At 34.5% G+C, this 24,319-nt stretch overlaps 1 protein-coding gene across 1 annotated transcript in view; it reads left to right on the forward strand.

The window, feature by feature from the left end:
• Positions 1–7,014: 7,014 nt before the first annotated feature.
• Positions 7,015–24,319, forward strand: part of Cdh9 (cadherin 9) — a 134,805-nt gene continuing 117,500 nt past the window's right edge. The window contains exon 1 of the mRNA XM_040757730.1: positions 7,015–7,545. The gene's annotated coding sequence lies outside the window, so the exon portion shown is untranslated. The remainder of the gene's footprint in view (positions 7,546–24,319) is intronic.

Raw genomic sequence — 24,319 nt, forward strand, 5'->3', positions numbered from 1 at the left:
GAGGCCAAGAACCACTGACCTTGTCATTGTAGGACAGCTTGTGGTGATATGTGAACTAGACAGGCAGCATGCATGAGTCAATAGTTTGTTCTGCTAGTTAGTTTAAAATGAAACCCTCAGGGTCACATTTACTTTCAGTCTGCAGTCTATAAATTACACTTTTAGTGTCTTAAATAAACATACTGACCCTGTCTAGTCCTTTCTGTTAATATTTTTCACTATACTCTGTATGCATGAGGTTTTGCCGTGTGTCCTATGATATTAGCGAGTATTTAAGTCATCACTCAGCTCAGTTTACCTCAGATAAATCTCTATATGGGGGTCTTTGAATCTTTTTAATGTATTTGTCATAGTAATAATACAATATTTAGATATATTACATATCTTTAACCCGATTAAAATATAAGTTAAAAATACAGAAAGAAATTGAAAATCAGCAGAGTGACTCATGGCTCTTCCTAGAAGTTGAGAGTTTGAAGCAGGAGGATTGGTATGAAATTGAGTCAGTATGAACTATATATTGTGAGTCTATCTAAAACAAGTCAAAACACATTTATTTAAACACAAAAAGTAAAAGCAATGGACTGATAAGACAAATTTAATTTTTGATGGAAATGGAAAGGTAAAACCTAAAAGAAACATTGGCTGAAATATTTGCAATGAGATTGTCACAAAGATGTACTATACTTCTTCAGAATATTATACTATCAAATACCTTTGAATAAACTAAATCCCCATACTCACACAAAGGTAAATACTAACTTATTCAAAGTGCTTCCACTCTCAGTTCTCTACAAGTTTTGCTAGTGGGGAGGGAATACTTGTACTGAGGCTGTGAGATAAAGTCTTTAATTTTTTTTTAGAATTTAATTGTTAAATTTACCAATTTACAGATGAAACACAGTCAATATGCAGAACATGACTCTATCAGAAGGTTGAGTGAAAATATTTAGTTTAGATAATTCTAACAGAAAAATAACAAAAGCAAATGAAAAAGTGTTGTATTAGGGCAAACAGATGGTGGATATTTTTAAATTTTTATTTATATATATTTTATGTATGAGTTTTCTGCATGAATACCTACATGCCAGATGAGGGCATCATATCCTATTATAGATGGTTGTGAGCCACCATGTGGTTACTGGAAATTCAAATCAGGACCTCTGGAAGAGCAGTCAGTGATCTTAACTGCTGAGACATCACTCCAGCCGACAGGTGGTTAATTTTGAGTTAGAATCAACAACAATGAACTTCCATTTCTTTAACAAATGTCGTTTAGATAAACAAGGAGGGATATATTGTAAACAAACGTAATAGGTGATGGTAATGCTCAAATTTAGTTGGTATTACTGTGAAGGTCAGAGACTTATTCCACCATGTGAGTGTGTGCATACTGAGCATAAAACTCATGGAGTCAATCTTAGTGGCAATAGCCTTTCCCCACTGAACAATCCTGGAAACTCAAGAATTTGATTTCAACTGGCAGGTAGTGAATATGGCTTATCAGGAGCAGATAGTAGATTCCAATAATTTTTTATGAGGCATAAAGGAAGTCAGCAAGAGGATATTCTGTCTGTACTGTGACCCTATGCTCATGCTTATATGTGTCTAAATCTTTAGTGCAGGAACAATTGTGTGCTAAATTCTCAATGAGTTATAGCTTACTATATTTAATATTCATTTTTACAATTTCCTATTTCACTCAAATAAGCAAGTTAACATTGTGTCTATATCACATTCTTAATCTTTCAAGGAGGTGCTACATAGTATAGTAGTGTTTCTCATAAGACATTTCAAAGTATGATTTTTCTATATGAGGTGAAATCTCCCTGTAGTTTCCAATAGCAATAAATAATGAAGATTGCCAGTTTGAGGGGAGAGGGAGTTAGGAGAAAGAGAAATGGATAAGATGAAGAGAAGGAGGATAGGAGAGAGCAAGGATGACCCAGTCAAGGGACGAATAGAGGAGAGCAAGAAAAGAGATACCATAATAGAGGGAGCCATTATAGGTTTAAAGTGAAAACTACAAGGTTGACCCAACTAATAATCTAAGCAGTAGTAGAGAGGCTTCCATAAATGTCCTTCTCTGATAATCAGATTGATGACTACCTTATATGTCATCCTAGACCCTTCATCCAGTAGCTGATGGAAGCAGAAGCAAAAACCCACAGCTAAACACTGAGCTGAATCTGGAATCCAGTTGCAGAGAGGGAGGAGTCATGAGCAAAGGAGTCAAGACCAGGCTGGAGAAACCCACAGAAACAGCTGATCTGAACAAAGGGTTGCTCATGGACCCAGACTGATAGCTGGGAAACCAGCATAGGAATTTTCCAGACCCCCTGAATGTCAGTTTGGAGGTCTGGTCAATATATGGGGCCCTTGGTAGTGGATCATTATTTATCCCTAGTACACGAATGGACTTTGGGAGCCCACCCACATAGAGGGATACTATCTCAGTGTAGACACACGGGAAAGATACAGGCCCTGCTCCAAATGATATGACAGACTTTGAAGATCTCCCAAGGAAGGCCTCACCCTCCCTGGGGAGGTGAAAGGGCTATTGATAGGATAGGAAGGTCATTGGGTGGCAGGGAGGAGGGCAGGGAGAGGAAACTGGGATTGGCATGTAAAAGAGACTTGATTCTAACTTAAATAAAAAATTAAACAAAAGAAAAGTAAAAGAGAAAAAACAGTATATTTCTGCAATTAATACTACCTCACAAATAGAAAGTGATAAGGAAATTTAACAAGATGAGGCAAAAACTAAAGTACTGAAGTTGCACATGGCAACCAAACAGGAAGAAAGGAGTCCCCAGAGCAGGCACAAGAATTAGAAACCCACTCATTCCCACACTCAGGGAATCCCATAAAAATACTAATATAATAGCTATAATATATACACAGAGGACCATTCATATCCATGTAGGCCCTGATCTTGCTGCTTCAGTCTCTGTGAGCTCATACATGCCTTGCTAAGTTGATGCAGGAGGGCTTGTTCTCCAAGGTAACCTTTGTCCCCTCTGGCTCATAAAATCTTCCCTGTTATTCCTGAACTATGAGTGGAGGGATTTCATGGAGACCTCCAATTTATACCCTTTTTCAGAATAATGTGTGGTTTTGGGTCTCTGCCTCTGTCCATATATGCTGCCAACGGAAGCCTCTCTGATGATAACTGGATAAGAAACTAATTTGTATTTTGTTAATTTTAGTTGTTATCTCTTAGATGTCCTTTCACTTCTTTTTTGTTTGTTTTTTTAAATTTTTTTATGTTTTTATTTAAATTAGAAACATGCCTGCTTCAAATGTCAATTCCAGCTCCCTCTCCAACCCCTCCTCCTTTGTCCCTTCACCAGACCATGCCCCAGCCCAATCCCTACATCATTTCCCAGGGAGGGTGAGGCCTTCCTTGGGAGGATCTCCAGAGTCTGTCATGTTATCCAGGGTAAGACTTAGGCCCTTCCCCCTGTGTCCAGGTTGAGAGAGCATCTCTCCATGTGGAATGGGCTCCCAAAGTTCATTTGTACACCATGAACACTAATCTACTACCCAAGGCCCCTGAGATTTCTGAGGCCTCCTCACTGACACTACATTCATGGAGTCTGGACCAGTCCCCTGTTGGCCTCTTAGCCATCAGTCTGGGGTTCAAGAGATCCCCCTTTTCTGGTCAGCTGTCTTTGTGGGTTTCACCTGCACAGTCTTGACCCCTTTTCTCATCACTCCTCCATCTCTGTCACTGGGTTCCAGGAGGTCAGTTCAGTGCTTAGCTGTGGTTATCTGTCTCTGCTTCCATCAGTCACTGGATGAAGGTTCTAGGATGTGGTATAAGGTAGTCATCAACCTTATCATCAGGTAGGGGCTATTAATGTAGTATGCCCACTATTACTTAGTTTTCCAGTTGATGTTATCCTTGTAGATCTCTGGAAATCTCACTGGTGTCAGCTCTCTCCTCAAAGCTATAATGACTCCAACTTTTATGGTGTCTCTCATCTAGGTTTCCTCTATTCTTACCCAGACTCAAACTTCCTGTTCCCCCATGTCTTCTTCTTTTCTTTTCTACTGAGAGACACAAAGTGAATAGATTCATAGTGGAGGAACTGGGAGGATTAGCAGGAGGAATAACTATAACCAGGATAGTGTGACAAAAGAATCTATTTTCAATGAAGGAAATAAAGAAGAATAAAATTTTCATTGACTTATGAAGTTGACCATAAGTAAACAATAGACTTACATAGCTAAGGATAACATGTAGAATTCTCATCCTGATTCCATTAAGTGCAGACTTCACGTTCCACTCTCACAAACCCAAGCTTAAAAAAGTTCATTTGTTTTTCACCTTAGCTTATGGTTTCAAGAATACAGAGTGAAGGGAAAGGAAACCAAGACAGAGTAAGACAGAGAAAATGCAAACGGTCATGTGTGCCTTTTGGACCAATGGTGACTCCATTTGTGGGATTTCTTTCAGAGAAACAAGAAATCCTGAAATGATTGTCCAGTAAACATTCAATTAGTGGCTGTTCTTGAAGCGTAATTAATCTATCAATAAAAATCAAAAATGAAAGCTTAACCCAAAGCTAAGTTGAATAACACATTTTCATATATTGTTTTATGTTTCTACTAATGAATTTGAATTTTAAATACACAAAAGAACTTTATTTCTACAAAAATAAACAAGGAAAATAACACTTCAGTGCAAATATGTCTGCTATTTATATTCATTTCTTAAAGCATTAAAATCAAGTCTGGGAGGGTGTGGTAACACAAGTCTTTAATCCTAGCACTCAGCACTCTGGATACACAGGCAGGCAGATCTATGAGTTAAAGACCAGTCTGGTCTACAAAAAGAGTGTCAGGACAGCCAGAGCTACACAATGAAACCCTGTCTTGAAAAGAAGAAAAAGGCAGCCTAGAGGTGTGATTGTAGGTTAGATGCTATACACTTGCTTAGCTCTTATAAGACCCAGTATTCATGTGATCCTCAGTAACTTAAAAGAGAAACAGAAATAAAGATGTGTACTGTACAAGATGCTTCAAAACATTATCCTTTGGACATGATGCGGCCTTTTCTCTCTTCAACTGTTTACAGCTGCGATTATCATAAGGATTACACAAGTCTGGGCCAATCAACCCATCAGTTTGACAATCTTAAGAGCTGGGAACCTGCTTTCTAACCACCATCCCTCTTTAAGGATTAGTAGCCAGAAGAAGGCACTGATGACTGTTGGGACTTGGTACCATTCCAAGATTTGTACAGAGTTTAGAGTTGTTATGGATTGACTTAAGATTTCACATCTCTCTTTAATCATTAATAGACATTTAACTCTTCCTAAGAGTTTACTTTATTTTATTTATTCTTTTGCCTTCCAGTGATAAAGTTACCCATAGGTTGCCTATGTTCCTATAAGCAACCATATTGAAACATAGTGTTCTTCTAAGCTAGACTTGCCTACAACTGTTTATTTGTTCTCTTGTCAAGTCTGGGAAAGTAGGCATTTGCTCACATCTCCTCAATATGATGTAGATTACTAATTATATTTGAAGACATATAGCTATGTGTTTGTTACATATTTTTGTAAGTTTCTGGATAATCCAAGTTAAACTCTCTTTTCAGGGTATTCCCACTAAGGAATTAAAAGCTAAAAAACTCCTGAGGCAATTACCATTTTTTTAGCCTGGTAATACTTTCTTTCTCTATTTTCTAGGATTAGTAAAAATAGCTCTAAATTAGGTTATAGAATACTCTGTTGGCTTGTGTATTTCTCACAGAACAGCTTTTCCCTTACAGCAATGTTTCATTGGGGAGTTAAATGTGCACAACATAAGGGATTTAAAGCTTATACCTGTGAATATTTATCTTAAACTATGATGAATTATTTTGTTTAATTTGTTTTCTTCTACTTACATGTGGTAGTTTATCTCTGTATTAGCCAAGTGTTCTCTGTAATGTGATTTTGTGTGAAGTAACATGTAGAGTGACCGAAATAATTCTCAAGTAGCTTGTGAGTTTTAAAACTTTTTTTTCCTCTAGAAAACAGGCAATGTCCATGAAGAATTCATTAAGATGCCTTAAATACCTATTGAACTCTGGAAATCTGTAGCATTGTCACCTGATGTCGTTTTCAGACAAAAAGATGCTAACCCTTATTTTGTTGCCTAACTTCTATAACCTGATTTCAGTTTACCCACTGCAGGTTTGTAGTGTGACAGTAACCTGAGACATACAGAATTATACTTTCCCAAGAATGAGTATTCGTTTTGGAGACACACATTTTCACATGATACGAGTCCTGGATAGGTGACTTTATCATCAACACTCCGTTGATGACATGAGCTTCCCTATTGGAATAAAATTTGTGGGAAAATTTTTTGTTGTTTTGTTTTTTTCTGTTATCTGCTTTCCTTTGAAGTATCAAATAGGATATTGATATATATTTTTTAGCACTTAGGCTATTTACTTACTGTGACTTAAGGAGCTGTGGTAAAGTGAGCCATACTCCGACTGTGCATTTCATACAACTATTACTAGAACCTCTTTGTACAAGGATTTATCTACTCATCAATATTGTTCTTATTGTGCCATTTCCAGCAGCAGCAAAGAGACCTCCCTTCTGAACCAGTTTTACCTCGCCAGCTTACCTTCACTCAGAGTCCTGCAACATATCTCAGGGAGTCCCACAGATGACTCCTGCAGTTTTGTGAGGTGGCTGGGGTCACTATTATGTTAGAACATTCCCCAGGAAGTCTCAAATGTGTAATTAAGTAAAACAACGAGTGCTTTAGAAAATTCAAACCATGTGACATTGTTCTTTTTACAGAAAAAGAACATGCCAAGACATCAATTATTAGACAATCTAAATTTACCTTTTTTTCCCCGAGAGCTGATTTTATGTAATAAGCTAAAGACACATGAAATTTCGTGATTATCAATGATGAGTATGTTCAGTACTCTTTGTCTTTCGTTTCTGAGACTGGAATTTTGGCATCGCCTTGAAGTAGGGAGCAGGGGATTGTGCAAGGAGTACTCGCAGAATCCTTGAACAGCAGCAAGCTCCACGTGATATACACATTCGGCAGATGATTTACGGGTTAGAGACATGCTGTGACCTTTCTTTCCCAACTGCAAACAGATTAAACAGAGATGATTAACGGAGACTAAAAACACTGGGTTATTTTCCCTTATGAGGGTCTTTGACAAATCCTCCCCCACCCTCCCACTCCATTCACTTGCAAATTGTCCTGCCCGAAGGGGTCTGCACAGCCCACCCTAAACCTGGAGCCCTGCAGCGCCATCAGCTGCAAAATCTTCTTATATGAGCGACGTTTCTTATTAATCAGAAACGCGGAATGGAAGCCAATCAGAGAGTTGCTTTGCTTTCAGATTCCTGCCTGTCTGAGTTAAATGTGGTCCTGAAAGAGAGGCACAGTGAGATGCATGAAGATTCCGCTGGGAAGACACTATGAAAAGGGAAGAGAAGGAATGAGGCAGAAGCAACAGCAGAATCGAATCGCCTGCTGAGCAAGGCTAACTCACTTCCATTGCTAAACAAGGTAAGCCTTATTTATTTGCTGGGGAACAGAAGCATCGCAGTTCTTGCTTTCTTATAATGTAGCATAGACACTGCTTTTCTCTTCGCAACTATTTTATCTGGGCTATTCTGCTCTCTTCCAATATTTGGCAGCAGGTAATACGTTTTATAGAATTAATATAGATAAATAGATAGATAGATAGATAGATGGATAGATAGATATCCCACTGCTCAGGATGAAAACAAGTAGTGCTTGTTTCTCATTTGACTTATTAAAATTGCTGATACCCACCAAGCTATTTTAATACTTCTTAAATTTGCTTTTGAATTATTATTGTAAACATAAAATCTAAGTTCAAACTATATTAGTTCATATATAGTGCCTTTGAATTCCATTTTTTTTCAAAAGTGTGGTCATTTGTACTTTATTTGTATGAATTTAAATTGGTCCCATAACTTTTCTTAACTACTTTGACTCAGAATGTAAAATGTAAAAGCACCGTTATTCATAATTTAATGTGAATTTCTTTTTACAGTTATAAGAATGTGATACTAGATTTGAAATATGTTTTACCTGTTAATGGGTTTCATGAGTTAGAGTTGATGTAAAAATTTTACCTGATAGCAGATGTTCCTGCAAATGCATATAGTTTTTATTAATGAAAACCTCTACATGTATATACCTGTTGGTTGTAATTGGATAACATAAAATAATGTTGAAACTTAATGAAAATAAGAAAGTCTGCTAAAGGCAAAATTTGGCATTTTTAGGTTTGAAATAATAAGAAAATACATTGATTTACCAGAATAATTGTTTTTCTGCCTTTCATTGCAGAATCAATATCACAGTTCATGTTAAGTCATTTCTTTTAAGCACCATGTTCTTCAAAATTGGCTTGATTGTTTTTAATAATGTTGTTTATAATGTCTCTAGAATGTTGTAAAATTTAGCCACTGGGTGAAGTTCTCAGAGACCATTATATTTAAAAATGGCATAATGAAAGTCTCCAACTGTAGTCAATAAGTTTATAATAATTTGTCAGATCAATGCTTTGATGAAAATAGAATGAATTATAGATTTGTGAAAACTTGGTCTTTTTGTGAGTTGTTTGGGGTCATTTCTGATATGTGGTAAACACAAGAGATTTCTAAGCATATTTTTCATAATATGCACATATCATATCATCTGAAAAAATATTAATCTTATGATGTCAGAGAAAAGTGACAACTTCTGTGATATAGGACAGAATATTCATTTGGCTTCCTTTTGTGATTTCTATGAAATAGCAAGAAGTATAGTTACAAAAATCTCCTGCATTTGGCAAAAGAAAATTTATATTCTCCAAATCTCAAAGAAATTTATTGCATAGGCAGTGGCTGTGTCAAGTGAGGACTAGCTATGTGTAAGTATGAAAACAGTGAATACCAGTTTCAACAGATATTATGAAAGATAGTGAAGATCAATTAGCAGGCTGCTTCATCATGTATCAGAATAGAACTTGGATAGAAATGAGCAGCATGTGTTTATATTCTGTCACCAAATTTATCACCAAATCAACTGAAGTTTTCTGTATTGTAGAGTAATATGATATTATATGTACTTAATAGAAAAGTATTTTAAATGCTAAAACAATATCCTATAATTAGAAATTTTCAAAAGTGAGATTTTAGGTATAAGTTATAAGCAAACTGATTATTGCAATAATGAATGAAGTAATGTTTTAGAGAAGCCGATGGTAATACCAGTTTAACAGTAATGAACTCAACTTCAAGGTAAACAGATCCAATATTCTAGTGAGGAAATAGTTATATAAGGTAATATAATTTTCTGAGATAGAAGATGAAGTTTTCCTGTATCATACCATTTAAGTATATGAAACAGTATTTGAACTGGTTTATGTAACTGGGACACCATTATTAGGCTTATGTGCACAATTAAAATAAAAATACATTTTGATGTCTGTGTATCCAGAACATAACTCATGTTGATATGAAAATATGTTTTCAATTCTGTTTTGCTTTGCCTGATTGATAAACAGTACATGGATGTGAACCTCTTCTGAATGTCACCTTGCATTGAGTGGCATCACTTTTGCATTTTATTTTCTTCCTTTACATACATAGATTATTCAATACAATATCCTTTTCATTATAGATTTGCCAGGTGAGAGAGATAATTTTAATGCCTTTTCCTATGTAGTAACCTTTCCTGTGGTATACTATGAGACATATATTACTTTCCAAAATTGTTCTAGAATGCATGAAAGAAATCAGTCACTATGGTTTAGCAAATGCTTTAAATTTTGTAATAAAAGTTATGTGCAACATGGCAATTCAATGCTTACAAGAAAGAATCAGTTGAAATCAAGGTTAATTTAAAGAATACATACAATTGGGTCATCAGCAAATGTTGGCTGTGACTTGTTCTCTCTGGGAATATTGCTGGGTCATTACATGGCTGTAAGACAGATGCTTCAATGAACTGATTGTTAGTTTTATCCTTTTTCTGTTCATATAAATGCACATTTAAGTGTAATATAGAATTAAATCTGCACTTGAAAAAGTGTGATTCTTTTAAAGATCTAGAATATGTTTATATGTTCAAGTTTATGTTTTGGATATTTAATTTTAACTTATCTGGTGTTAAATTTATAAATAAGATAATTTTTAATTGTAGAACATGAAATATTGCCTAAGATTAAAAACATTTTTTCATCTGTGTGTTGCTTATTTGTTGAAAAAGTGGTTTGCCTTTTAAAGACACCCCAAATTTCTTAAAAATAGAAATGCTGCCTTAATTTGAAGTTCATATTAAAGTTTAGCGCTTTAGATATAGAATTGTTATTTAATTGCATCCAGGAGAAAACAAAGCTTTAGAAGTATTTGGTTACAAACAGAACAGGGTTTGATTACCTATGACAAAGCTATCTGTCAAAATGTTGATGGTGAATATTTGATTAGAAAGATGGATAGATACAGGTATGTAGATTGGTAAGTAGATAAACTGATGGTAGGAAGCCTTGATTAATGATAGATAGGTTACAAAGATGGTAGATTCATGACAGATATTGATTGGTAAGGTGGAGGATATGTAGATGGGTGATAGAGTGGTAGGAGGAAAAGCAGATGTTTAATAGATGGACAATGATAGATCAGAGAGAGAGAAAAAGAACAAATGGAATGTAATAACTCTTCTGTGGTTTATAAAATCCTGACGGAGATTTGTCTTCAGGAGTTGCTTCAGTTCTCTTCCTGGAACCACCATAATGTTCATCAGTAAAGCATGGCAAGCATTGTGCAGTGAGGGGAGCCTCCTTTCACTTACATACCTTTCCATTGCAGCTCTAACATACTAATGTGCTGATACCTAAATTTAGCACTTTTAGAGCAGGTTTTAAAGCCACATTCTAAATGCAAAGTGGTGGACTGCATGGATTCTATGGACTCTGACAAAGACATCATCTAGGAACACTGTCATAAAATGCCTCCCCAGAGTAAATGTCACTATCTGAATTTTCACTATAATTTTGTTTATTCTTCAGAATTTCATATACATAATAAAATATATATCTTCCCTCAATTCTGCCCTCCCCCATTTCAATCTTCCAGTCCCCACCATAGTCTCTAGACTTGTCCATTTCCCAAACGTGTGTCTTTATTGTTTTGATAGCCCATAAATTCAACTGTGGTACATGTGTAGTGACATTGCTTAGTAGATTAAAGCCCTTGTTTCATAAAATTTAACTTATTGGGTGAGAACAAACAATGAAAATAAAACGTCATGGTTCTTGTTTTTAGTGTGTTTGTGGGGAATGGTTGTATTTATTTTTATTCTGTATTTTATTTCACATTGAGGACAGCAGGTGTGTAATGGTAGAAGTATCAGATGTTTTGATAATAGTCAAAGCTAGTACTCCTATTTTATTAATTTAGCAATTTATGAATCAGTCACACAAAGAATGACCGCTCTCATATTTTCTCTTTGTTTCAATTAGGAAGAAGTTTTTGGTCTTTTTAGATACAAAACTTGAAAGTTGTTTCATAAGAACAGCTAAAAAGACGTCTTAATGTCCTTTAGGGATTGGTTCTATATGTATAAAGAGCATGGGTGATTGAATTGTATTGTATCTGCTGTTTCATTTCAGACACATAACTTTTAATGGAAATGCTAGTTACTAAGAGCTGTTATTTCAATTTTCACTTTAAAAGTTTAATATATCCTTAACTACACTTGAAGAAGAAACTATGTGTGACAGAATTTGCAATAGAAAATGAAGCACCTACAACATTCTTATACGATTGCCATAATTTCCAATATATGGTGGAACCTTTCTCCAATTTTTTGGTGGTACCTCAGAAAAGTCATACTAATCAAGAAGCAATGTTCTTTGGAGTAAGAATTAACAAAGAAACTCTTCTTGGGAAGGTGTTTTATCCAAAGAGAGCGCCATTGCATATAACATGATATTTTTAAGGTAAATGAACTCTGGTAATTCATTCATTTGTTCTAACGACAAATGTAGAGGTACCTCAGACTGTAGATTTACTTTCTGGAAATTGGCCATCATAACCCACCCATCATGCATCTCACACACACACACACACACACACACACACACACGGTGGCAAACATGTGCTTCATCTCTTTTCCCATCAAATAAATGAACATCAATTTTACAATGTAATATTATATATATATATATATATTTAGTAAAAGTGCAGTATTAGTCAGGACCATTTTTCAAGGGATACTTTTTCTAGACTCCTTTATCAGGTATGTGTCTATCCTCCACAGCCTGGATACAGTAGAATTTCATGTAATTTCCAGAAGTTTTTCACCAAATATTCACATCTTTGTGTTTTATGATAATAATCCAGAAGACATCAAATAAATATTTTTTAAAAATAAACCATCTAGTTCAAATTACACAGTGAATTTTTTGTGTCTTCAAATGATTATCTGCATTTACACCCCTTTTATTATTGAAACATAAATATTTGCATATATTGCTACATAATTATATGAGCGTGTTCGTATGCACTGCATGCTTTTACAAAAAAAGTGAAGGATCATTATTTCTATGTGTATATAAAGTTAATCTATAAACGTTAATTATTATAATGATGAAATTAAGGCAAGTTACCCTCTGTACCAAGGGGTTATAAGCAATAAATATATCATGGAAAATAAGAACACTAACATTAGAATATTTTTATTTCCCCAAAAGTTAAATAGAAGTGTTTTATAAGTTGTAAGAGATTTAGGTAATTTAGTGGATAGTGTGAGTTAGACTCTTTGTAAACCTGTCCCTAGAAATAACTGTTTCCACTTAATATTCACAGTTTTGAGACCTGTACAAAATATAATATCTTTGCCCACACATATGGTGGGTGGAGAAACTATTACACAAAATATGGACTATAATGAAATCAGAAACCCTATTTAAATGTAGAGACGTTGTAAAATACCTTAATAATTTTTACATTAGTCACTACAAAGCCTTCATAGTACACTGTGGATTTCAAATTAATTATCTGATGACTTTATTTAGTTAAGGGTCATCTCAATAGAAATTGATTTTTTTACATTAATATAGGGAATTGATAATATTTTTCAGAGCCGATTTGTTTTGTAATGAAAATGTTGTACAAAGATGTAAAAAGCTTGCTTTTATATAGGCATACATGCACAGCACTAACAAAATGGCCAAGGATAACTTCTTTATGTCTTTTTTAAATTTTTCAAAAAACTTTTTAAAGTTTTGTTTTATTTTACCATGAATCCCTACCTCCGAATGACTTTTTTTTAAGGCTTATCACGTTTTCTTATACAACAGTTCCAAACAGTTCAACTACAGTGGATAATATCAAGATTTGCATTTTTATTTCTGACAGTAAGCCACATTTCAGGAAAGAAATAAATAACTCTGAAACATACTTATATGGATAATTATATATGAAAGAGCATTCATCTACCTTGTGCTATTTTATTCAGAAGTCAGTTGTTTAATAGAATTTTTGACACTGAAGAGAGGTGTTATATTTTCAAATCAGCATAACTTTGCTTTCTAATGAGTTGTATAAGATGCAAAAAGTGAATACCTGTAATGAAGTGCTGCTTATAAATATTCATAGTTATGTTAGTGTGAGCCATTAAAGAAAAATGCCATCAAGTGTCCGAGTAACATGTATGTATTTATTTATCTGTGGGATGAAATATTTTTATCAATAATCCCTATGTCTATATTTAACCTATATCTAAAATTTAGATATAAATATAAATGATATATTTTAAATTCACTAACCTGGTTTTATAGCATCTATCGAACATGCTTTCTAATAGAAGCTATGTAATATAATTTATTTGAACAAGCAATTTAGGGATTCAAAAAGGTTTATGATTAAGGGAGATTAAGAATAAAGGAAAACTTGTTTATGACAATCTTTTAACTCTTTGCATGACACAAAGCTACTTTGAGTTTATAAACATTCGTATTCAAGAATAAATAATGAAAACTACAGAATGAAAGTGATTAATAGCAAGGAAGAGATATCTTTCCAGAGTGGAGTCAAAAGAAGAGTTGTGCAAAAATTCAAATTTAATAGATACTGACACAGACCCTGTACTTCTCCCAGTGTGAGGCAGCTATCAGAGATGCTTCATTATAAATGGGAGTCTTCTCACCCTTTCCTTACACATGGATGCATAAAATTCCCTTCATGACCTAGCATCACATTCCTTTAGTCAGAACCTTTCAGGGAGTAACAAACTTTGAGGTCACAGATATGTTTCATATTTTCTTTCATTGGTTCTACAAACTTGTTTTCAAAAATTAGAAAAACGTAAAGATAAAATAGTCATATGGAGTTTGAGGAAACCTTGCCCTAGGTTTAAAATTATTTCATGCAACACTTTTGGAGAGGCATCTGTCCCTAATTGCGTATTAGTGATATATTGCACCTTATTGGGAAGTAATACTGTAAAATTAAGGATTTATCCATAATCTATCTATCTGGCTGTCTATACACAATCAGCTGTCTATCTATCTATCTGTATATCTATCTATCTTATTATCTATCTCTATCCATCATCTATTTATCTATCAGTCATTTATTTCTATTTCTATCTCTCTATCTCTATTTATTTATGTATCGATCATCTATCTATCTATCTATCATTTATCTATGATCTCTCTGTGTATATTCATGGAGCAGATTGGCTTTCTACAAAATTTGGCATATCTGTAAAGTCACTAATATTAAAATTTTTATTCTTATTTCTTAACACTTTTTTTTCAAATAAAAGTTTTTGTAGATTTTTGCCAATACTAGGACTCCCCCAGGCAGAATTCATAGGAAGACCATTACGTGTTTTATAAGAAAAATTCCGTTTGAATAAAATAATGTTTAAGCTATTAAAACAATATTGTAGAAAGCATGTAATATCACAGTTCTTTTTTTAAATGTGTATTAGGTTCTGCCTCCTAAGACACACACAAATAAGAAATATCAGATAACACAATAGTATGTTCACAGTTACATATCACTTCTTCCTCGGATTGATTTGTTTCCTTGGGCTTTCCTTCCTCACCCTGTGTAGTGGTGCACCTGTTTTCTATCCATATCTACGCTGTGGTATCTTTCCATTATCATTATTCCCACCCCTTTTTTCTTCCACTTCAAAGACACAGTGCATTTAAGGGTAAACATCTATGCATTTTAACTTGGCTTTCATTCTGGGAGATGATTCAATTGGTAACAGGAAGTGCCGTTTCCAACATGAGGATTCATTACATGCCGGGAACTAATGTGATTTTGTCAATATGGTCCATCACCAATTTTAGAAACCCTGTGCTCTCTCCACCACCCCTACCTTCACTGACTGGAAAAGGGTTTGGAGACAGGAGGGGTTGAGTGTTACCACAGCCACTGGATTTAAGAAGCAATTGCAGAACAAGTTTGTCACTTCTGGGTGACAAGAACAAACGCAGGATAAAAGTCCCACACATAAAACAGCAACCTGTAGACAGAAAGTTATACAGCAAAACATAAATAAAAAGATAAATCAAAGAATTGAAGTCACACTTGTAAATGTAATGTTCTTAAAGGAGATGGCTTGGGGGAAATTAATTTTCAACACATTCTTATATTGGATATTGGCCACAAGAACAGCATGATTCTATCCTTCAGGTTAAGAAGAAACTTCATAATTCACCATGTTCTTATGCTCCACTGTAGAAAGGGAGTGTATCTCAATATTTCCACGTTGATGGAAGTGATGTTTCTGATACGCCCAAAATATAGTGTGTGAGCTTACCAGGATCCTGCCTTAACAGTTCATTTTTCTCCTTTTAAATTGAGCAATTGAGAAAATGAATTTTATATTATATAACATTAAATGGTCTGTACATTGACTTGTTAATTCATTTGCTTATATTTAGAATTACTCCTCATTAAACTCCTACTGAATGAAAAGCAGAGCAGTGGAGTGCAGTAGTATTATCTGCTATCTTGCAATCTTCATGATTATAGATGTCACCATTCCAAACACTGTCAGTGTTCAATAATTCCTTTCAACTAACCATGGTGACAAAAATCTTTCTCCCCCTGCCCGTGTGTGTGTGTATGTGCACGCACGCGCACATGCACACACACACACACACACACACACACACACACACAAATAAAATCACCTTATGGTTTGCTCTATAGTGCGAAACAAATACAATAGCACAGCATGCCTAACCAATAGCATTAAATTCATACAAAACAAATTTGTCCAGTGTGTGTTTCCTTTGCATTTGTAACATTCTACTTCACTTCAGTTATACAATTAGGTATATTTTGATGCTCATCCTACCACTGAGGTTACTCTGTGAAATACTTAGTGGTGGGCAGGAACTTTGCCTGGCATTTCCAAGAACCTGGTTTCTTATTTAATAATAAAATAAAAGCCCATACAGATTTCAGGTAGGGAGGAGGCTTTATTGAATGTAATATGAAAGTATAGTTCAGAAAATTGTTTGGCAAGATTCACTGTGGCTGTATGAGTTAATCTATTCAAACCCTTATTAGAATTAGGTTCTATCTTTTAAAGGGTATTGAAGAGTGCTAACTTTATTTGGGGTTTTATTTGGGTGAGGGTTAGAATATTTTCTCTGCTGACCTTGCCCCCTTTTTGTAATGCTTTTAGCTTAATCATGTGTATGAGCAATTTTTTTAGCATAGGCATAATTCTGTTTATTTTATTTTGCATGTGTCCAAAACCTGTGTAGTCAGAAACTACAGGTCATCTCTAATGTTCTTATATATTTGGTATTTATTCGAGTATAAGCTATACAAATTAATGGTCCTTAATGTGAGAAGAAATTTACTACATTGCTTAGAGAAATATGTGCATCAAATTCAATGTAGGCAGGGTCTTAGGTTGCTGACAGGTCACTTGTTACCTGGTTAGGATAGGGATATATATGTATTCAAGACACACACAAGCTAAGTTCTCAGGTCAGCAAGCACATTCTTCTACGAAGGATGTATGCACATATCATAACGCATTCTCCTAGGTTGTTCAACTCTTCCTTCTTCCTTTGTTATAATGTTTTCTCATTTGATTATTGCCCCTAAAATTGAAGTAAGTAATCTTATATTAAAACACAGACCACAAGAATACATAAATACACGTTAAAAATCTGTGTTGCAAATTTTGTATTGCAAATACTCTAATGTAGTACGATTCACTAACTTGAAAAAGAGATGTGTAGAAAGTTAATAATGATTGGTAGATATTTCTTACATGGTAGATGCTGCAAATTCTAAGAAAAATACCTGTCATATATTATTTCCTGTACTTCTTAGTTCTACGACCACTTTCTCATTTTGAAAATTAATGCATTAATTATTTGAATTTCATTTGTATGCTCATATGGGTAGTTATTCCTATTTTTTATTTTTTTTAATTTTAATTTTAAATAGCTTGTTTTACATGTCAGTCCCAGTTCCCTCTCCCTCCCTTCCTTCTATATCCTTCCTCCATCCCCCCCAGCCTCCCATCCTATCGCCATTTCCTTCCACATAGGGCATATCTAGAGTCTGTCATTTCACTCAGGGCAGGGTCCTATTTTTAAATGATTTCTGTAAATTGTTGAGATTTTAATATAATAATATATATTCTCTGTTATGCTTCCCCCTTCAGAAGTTTCCTGTGTTACTCTTCCTGATTTTAAGATTCATGAACCATTTTGTTATTGTTTTAATACATATACATATTTCTAACACCTAAATACAGTCTGCTCAGTTTGTATAATGTTATTTGAACATATGTTCTTAGGCTGACCATTTAATATTGGATAACCAATTAGTGTGTTCTTCCCTTAGAAAGACTATTTCACTCATATTCAGCATTCCATAGTTGCTTGTAGATTTTTGGGTGGAGGTAAGGCCTCCAGAACATTCCCCCACTCACACTAGATGAGCTCACTTTTAGACAGTCTCAGTCCTATTAATGGGTTTAGTTTCTGACATCCCCAAGAGACTGAGTCTTACAACAAACTCTGATCTTCTGGCTCTGAGAATCTTTCTGCATTCTCTTCTGCAGTGATACCCCAAGTCAGGACTTAGGGATTTTTTTGTTTGTTTGTTTGTTTTAAGATTCAACCACTGGGCCGGGCGGTGGTGGCGCACGCCTTTAATCCCAGCACTCGGGAGGCAGAGGCAGGCGGATCTCTGTGAGTTCGAGGCCGGGCTGGACCGATAGCCTCCAAAACAATACAGAGAAACCCTGTCTCGTAAAAACCAAAAAAAAAAAAAAAAAAGAGATTCAACCACTGTAACTGGGTTCCCCAACTCGGCATTTTTGTTGAATATTGGTTTTCTGTAATAGTTTCCCTCTTTTGCAAATAGGAGTTTCTGTGATAGGTTTAGGACTACATTTATCTACTGACATAAGGACAAATATTTTGAATGCTTTTAGGGGCTATGTTGGTATAGTAAAATGGTGTCATATATTCTCCAAAACCAATGACTTCATCAACCCTGTGTAGTTGAAGAGGTTTCCCTCTTATTGAACAGGTCTTAGGTCCAATTAGAAAGCTGGTGGTTACAGTAAAGGTATGAATGCCAATACTTCCTTTTTAGGTTTATTTGATAGATGTATGGCACCTACTTGTATTATAAAAGCTAGACTTCTATTAGGAGGCTTTCATAGAATTTCTAGCTCTGGCCTCTGGCCACTATATCTTCAATACATGATGTGTTCATCAACATGTACTTACTTCCCACTTTTGTGGGGACAGCAAAGAGCAATTAATAATATCTTGTAATATTTTGGGAGTTTCTTTAACAACCTTGACTAAGAAATGAAAAGAATACTTGTCACAACTTCTTTTGGAGGATGTTATTGTAAGAAATGTAAGCTCAGGTGGGAAATTTTTATTCAAACTGCATGCATATATTAATGTGCCAAGCTACATATATCATAGGTACTTTTAGGTTGATAGTTAATAAAATTCCTTATGATTTTTGACACACATGTATGCATATGTAGCAATAATAAAAGTCCATGAATTTGAACAACAGCTTAGGGTTACATGGGAGGATTTGAAGAAAGGGGGGAGGAAGATGACAAATGATGATAGTGTAATTTCAGAAAATCAAGCAAATTATAAAACATTTTATAGTGCTTCTAATTTCTCAAATATGTGCTTCTTAATATGATTAGCTGTAGTAGCAAATAAGGTATAGGAAAACTATGTTAACTCACTGACAGTCTCTATGTAGCTAATTTTCTTTTGTTCTATTTAATAGGCAGGTGGTTTTTCATTTTGGTTCTACGTTATTTGATTTGTAAGATATAATAAGCATGAATTTATATTGGTAGGCACTATTTTATGGTAGTAAGGACAGGATGAATATCAGAGCCAAAGACCATAGGTATGAGAAAGAAATTTGCTCCATATGTCATGATGCTCCATGAAATTCCTGTGTGAAATTTCAAGCATTGCAATTGTATTTTAGGACATCCTAAGGAGGTACAAAATAAATAATAATGTCAATATTGTCATATGGGATACTTTAAAAGTTTTAATTAGAACTGAGCAAACTGTGTTGGAATATCCACAAATAAAATGAAGATCTGAACCTTTTATCTAGGAAAAAAAATACATGGCTTCTGAAACTGGTTTTTTTTTTATAATATAAATCCTAACGCATATACATTTATCATATCCCAGGCTAACAATTCACATGATGAACATGTTTGCTTTCACTTTGAGAAGTACTTGTTTTATAATCTCTTGCAACTTGGAAATTAATTCTAAATATCTACAGTATATTATGTTAATTTGTAAATGTTTTGACTGTGTAGCATTGTACTTTACATTATATAGACATGATTTATTAATACTTTTAATAACCTTTCTTCAAATAAATGGCTCATCCAAAATGTTTATCCTTTGTGAATATAGTATTAGATTTTTTACTAAATATTCATTTAGAATGGGCATTTCCACAGAAAGTATAATGTGTGAACTTACTAACTGTGATTGTACCATTAGGTCTTCATTCTTCTTGACTGTATTCAAAGGGCTCATTTCTGCTAAGGTAAGGCATGACAACAACCTAATGTGTCTGCCAGGTTCTGTGTCTATCTCCATATCCTTCCATATAATGCTAACATACAGGAGGAAATCTCACCACTCTCTCACATGCAGAATTCAGTAAAAGATTAGTCCTCTAACAGTTGGACACTGGATAAAGTATGACTTTCTTCCAAGAACAAGGGATTGAAAGATTTTTGGTTCTAGAATTCTTTCAAATGTCTCCCATTGAAAATATCCCTTCAAACTAGACCTGTTCTCTACTTGATAGGATTGGCTTTCTGAAAATGTTCATTCCTATCACAGTCTCTGAGAGCATATTCATGTTAGTTGTTTTACATTTTTCTGATGTGTTTAGCTTTTCATCCTTATCACTAGCTTTCCCTGAAGGTAGAGTTTTCCTGTTCTGGCAGTGTTTCCTATACAGAGACACTATCACTTATAAATGCTTGGCCAATAGCTCAGGCTTATTAGTACCTAGCTCTTACATTTTAAGTTAACCCATATTCCTTATTCATACTCTGCCACATGGAGGCACTTATGTACATGTCATGTCCATCGCCTGCTCCCTCTGTTTCTGGCTAGCAACTCCAGAATCCAACTTTCTTCCTCCTACCATTCTGCTAGTCTGGCTTTCCTATCTACCCTTATTCTTCTCAGCTGTTAACTAGTCAGGTTCTTAATTAAACCAATCACAGCAACAAATCTTCACAGTGTAGAAAGGGATTATTCCACAGCTTTTCCCTTTGATAACTTCTGTTGATCTAAAGAATATTCACACTAATGTAACTCATTGTTCTTTGTTCTAGAGTTTTCAGAACTTCTGTTTTAGGCAGTCAACAAACTTCCAAGCCATATTTGAATTAGGAATGTAAACATACAATGGGATTACTGTTAAAATGCATCTCGGAGTACTTGAAGGATACTTCTTGGAATTTTTCTTTCAAAATATGTCACCAAAAGACCTCTGCTGCCTGAGTGAGGTGCACAATAATAGTGGCACTCTTCCTTCTTAGATAAATATCAAGAAAATAGTTATCTCCCTCAACAGCAGACCTAAGTGTAGTTTTCAAAGGGTTAAGAAATATAACTTAAAATGGTACCATTTTTTCTCTAGCATTATATCATCAAGTTATTTGAGATATCTTCCAAGAACAAATAAAATATGGTTATTATTTTTCAGTAAAGTAGACCATGCTAAATTATTTCGTAAGCAAATGCTGCATTCCTTGATTGTCAAATGTTTCAAACATAACATTAGAATTGAGAGGGTATCTATGAGTGCATAGCCTCTTGCTTTCAACTTCTCATGTCCCAAACCAAATCAACTTGCCTTTATGTTCCTTTAGAGCATAGAGGAATCAAGTTCTTTGCTTAGATGTTTACTCCAGTTGTAAAGTGCTGAGGTTCTAAGTCAGAAACATTAACCCCACATCTTGCTACCACTGTGCTTTCAGTTAATTTCATCTCCACAATTCTCAGTTTCTGATTTTAAAGTATAACATAATCTTTTAGCATTTTAGTGATCATGATAATACATAAAGCTATTGTTTTAATATTTTGTATTAACATTAGTTATTAAAACTATATTAAATATACTCTTGTTTCAAATATTATCATTGATAATTTTATTATTCCTTTGAGAAAAGTAATAAGAATATTCTATACTTCAATTTGAAGTTACCATTGTCTAGACCATTGGTTCACAGTCAGTGGATCACAGCCAGTTTGTGGATCAAATGATCCTTCACAGGGGTTGCCTGAGCAATCTGAAAACACAAATATTTCCATTAGGATTCATAACAGTACAAAATTATAATTATGAAGTAGCAATGGAAACCATTTTATGGCTGGAGGTCACCATAACACAGGGAACTTTATTAAAGGGTTTCAGCATTAAGAAGGTTGAGAACTGTGGTGTTATCTTTCTGTCTGGGAATCAGAGAATGGAGCTTGCCACTAGCTAACCATAGAAGTCTCAAAGTCTGTACAGACAGGCAAAAAGTGATATAGCTGGGCAAAAACTGCCACTAGCTAACCATAGAAGTCTGGAGGTCTGTACAGATAGGCAACAAGTGTTGTAGATGGGCAGTAACAGTATATAAGCAAGGGCAAACAGGAAATCAATCTCGTCTCTATGGAGACACTTAGGCGGTAATGTGTGGTGTGGTTTGCTCCTTTTCTCTGATCTCTCAGCATTTCCCTGTATATCTGACTCTGGACTCTTATCATCTACCCTAATTAAGGGCTCCATTTACAGAGAACCACTGGTCTAGGCTCTTAAATTAAAGAAGAAAATTAAAAGTAAATCTGCCTCCAAATAACTGAGATTTCATGCTAAGTTTCTACTAGTTAGGATAGTCTGAGATCTCAAATGACGCAGGCTGCTGAAGTACTACTGTATCATCAATAATGAATGCTGAGAATAAGGACAATCATGAAAACACATTTGAAAATTTGACAATATTTTGCTCAAAAATGGTATTCAAAGATACAGAGCACAAAACATTATCCCGTATTACATTGTGACAAATAACTGAAGTTACACAAAAATAAGTTTCTGGATTCAAGGAAATAGGTTCATATCATATTGCTTTATAATGACACATGCAATTTTAAGATAAAAAACAGAAGGCAGTCCTATAAAATCTGATTTCTCTGTTAGAAGAATGATTTTAAATGGAAAGAATGATTCAATAAGTCAGGGATTATTGTAGCAAGAAGAAATCCGGCATTTGATTTAATTGCCTCATCTTAAAACCATGATAAATCTCTTGAAATGTACCTCATTCTGAAGCACCAAGAGCCAATAAAGGTCTCTTTAGAATAGATCATATGATAAATGACATCGAATCAATATGAATCTTTATACTTGTACAGAATTATTTTAATTCATAGCTGTACACAAGTGAAATACAGGAAAATATTAATCATGAAAAATTCAAATGAACAAATTGCTTCCATTTTAATCACCGCTACTATTGGACTAGCTTTCTTAGAAAACATTCATGAGAGAATAGGATGGCTCTCACCCTTCTATTTATTACAAGAAGACTTGATTAGAATAGAGCATTCCTGTTGTCTGTGAAAAGGAATACAGGGTTAACTAATAAGTTCCTGAGTTGCATAGAGAGAAATGCAGCTCCACTATAGTTCATTAAAGAGAGCCAAGGGTGAAAGGATAGAATCCCAATAGAAGTGACTTCTCATCACCTCTCCACTCTTTAATGTCTTCATGGTAGAGTGACAGAAAGAATAAATATTTCTAAACAATTGCATTGTTTAAAAGTCATTACAAGTTTTATAAACTGTATCCTAAATTTTCAATCAGTTCTTTACCCAGCATCTATTTTCTAGGAAATAAATTACTAAACAAGAAAATTGGATTCCAACAATGCCTGAAAACACCTGACACTGTGAGCCAGACTCACACACCTAACCCTGCGAAGACCTTACTGAGGTGAAGGTTCCCATGTTGGCATTCAGTGAAGGCCAGATCTCTTATTTCCATATTTTCTGACCTCTAGACCACAGAGGTTTCCCAACATGGATTTATATAAAATAAGCGAGACTTGGGTTTCTGTTGTTGTAACATATAAGGAAAAGATTATTAAATTGCTCTAACAAAAAGTATCATGCTGTATTTACCTAAAAATGATGTAGTTTTCAGTATTTATTTTAAATTACTTTTTATAATAACCACTTTAGTGTGTGTGTGATAAACTTATTTGCTTAAGCTTATTTTAGGTCTCTGGAGCTATAAAATTTGCCGTGTTCCTATGATATCAAATTTATTTTAACATTATCAGGATATTGAATGATACAGAAACATTTATTAAGGATGTGTTTCTTTTTTCCTAAAAATTCAAAACTCATTTTCATATTAAATATTAATATTGGAATCATTAAAACTATGGGGATTCCTAATGTCCAGTGAATAATTAATGATCTCACCATTTAGAACAGATAAAAGTTTGTATGTTATCCCCTATTAAAAACTCCATCGGCATATTATTATTTCTCCGGTTGATATTACCTAAGTTTGAGTCATGAGAGAAAGAGGCACTCCTAGGCGTTTTTGAATATAGACTCGCCTGCTAAAATATTGTTGTTCTTGATCATGTCTTAACTGGTGCCTTTTGGGGGATAATGAAAACTTGAATGGATAATAAGCCCCACTAAAACTCACAAGAACCATACACT

The sequence above is a fragment of the Mesocricetus auratus genome, unplaced genomic scaffold, assembly GCF_017639785.1.
Source record: "Mesocricetus auratus isolate SY011 unplaced genomic scaffold, BCM_Maur_2.0 Super-Scaffold_100015, whole genome shotgun sequence".
NCBI classification, from domain to species: Eukaryota; Metazoa; Chordata; class Mammalia; order Rodentia; family Cricetidae; genus Mesocricetus; species Mesocricetus auratus.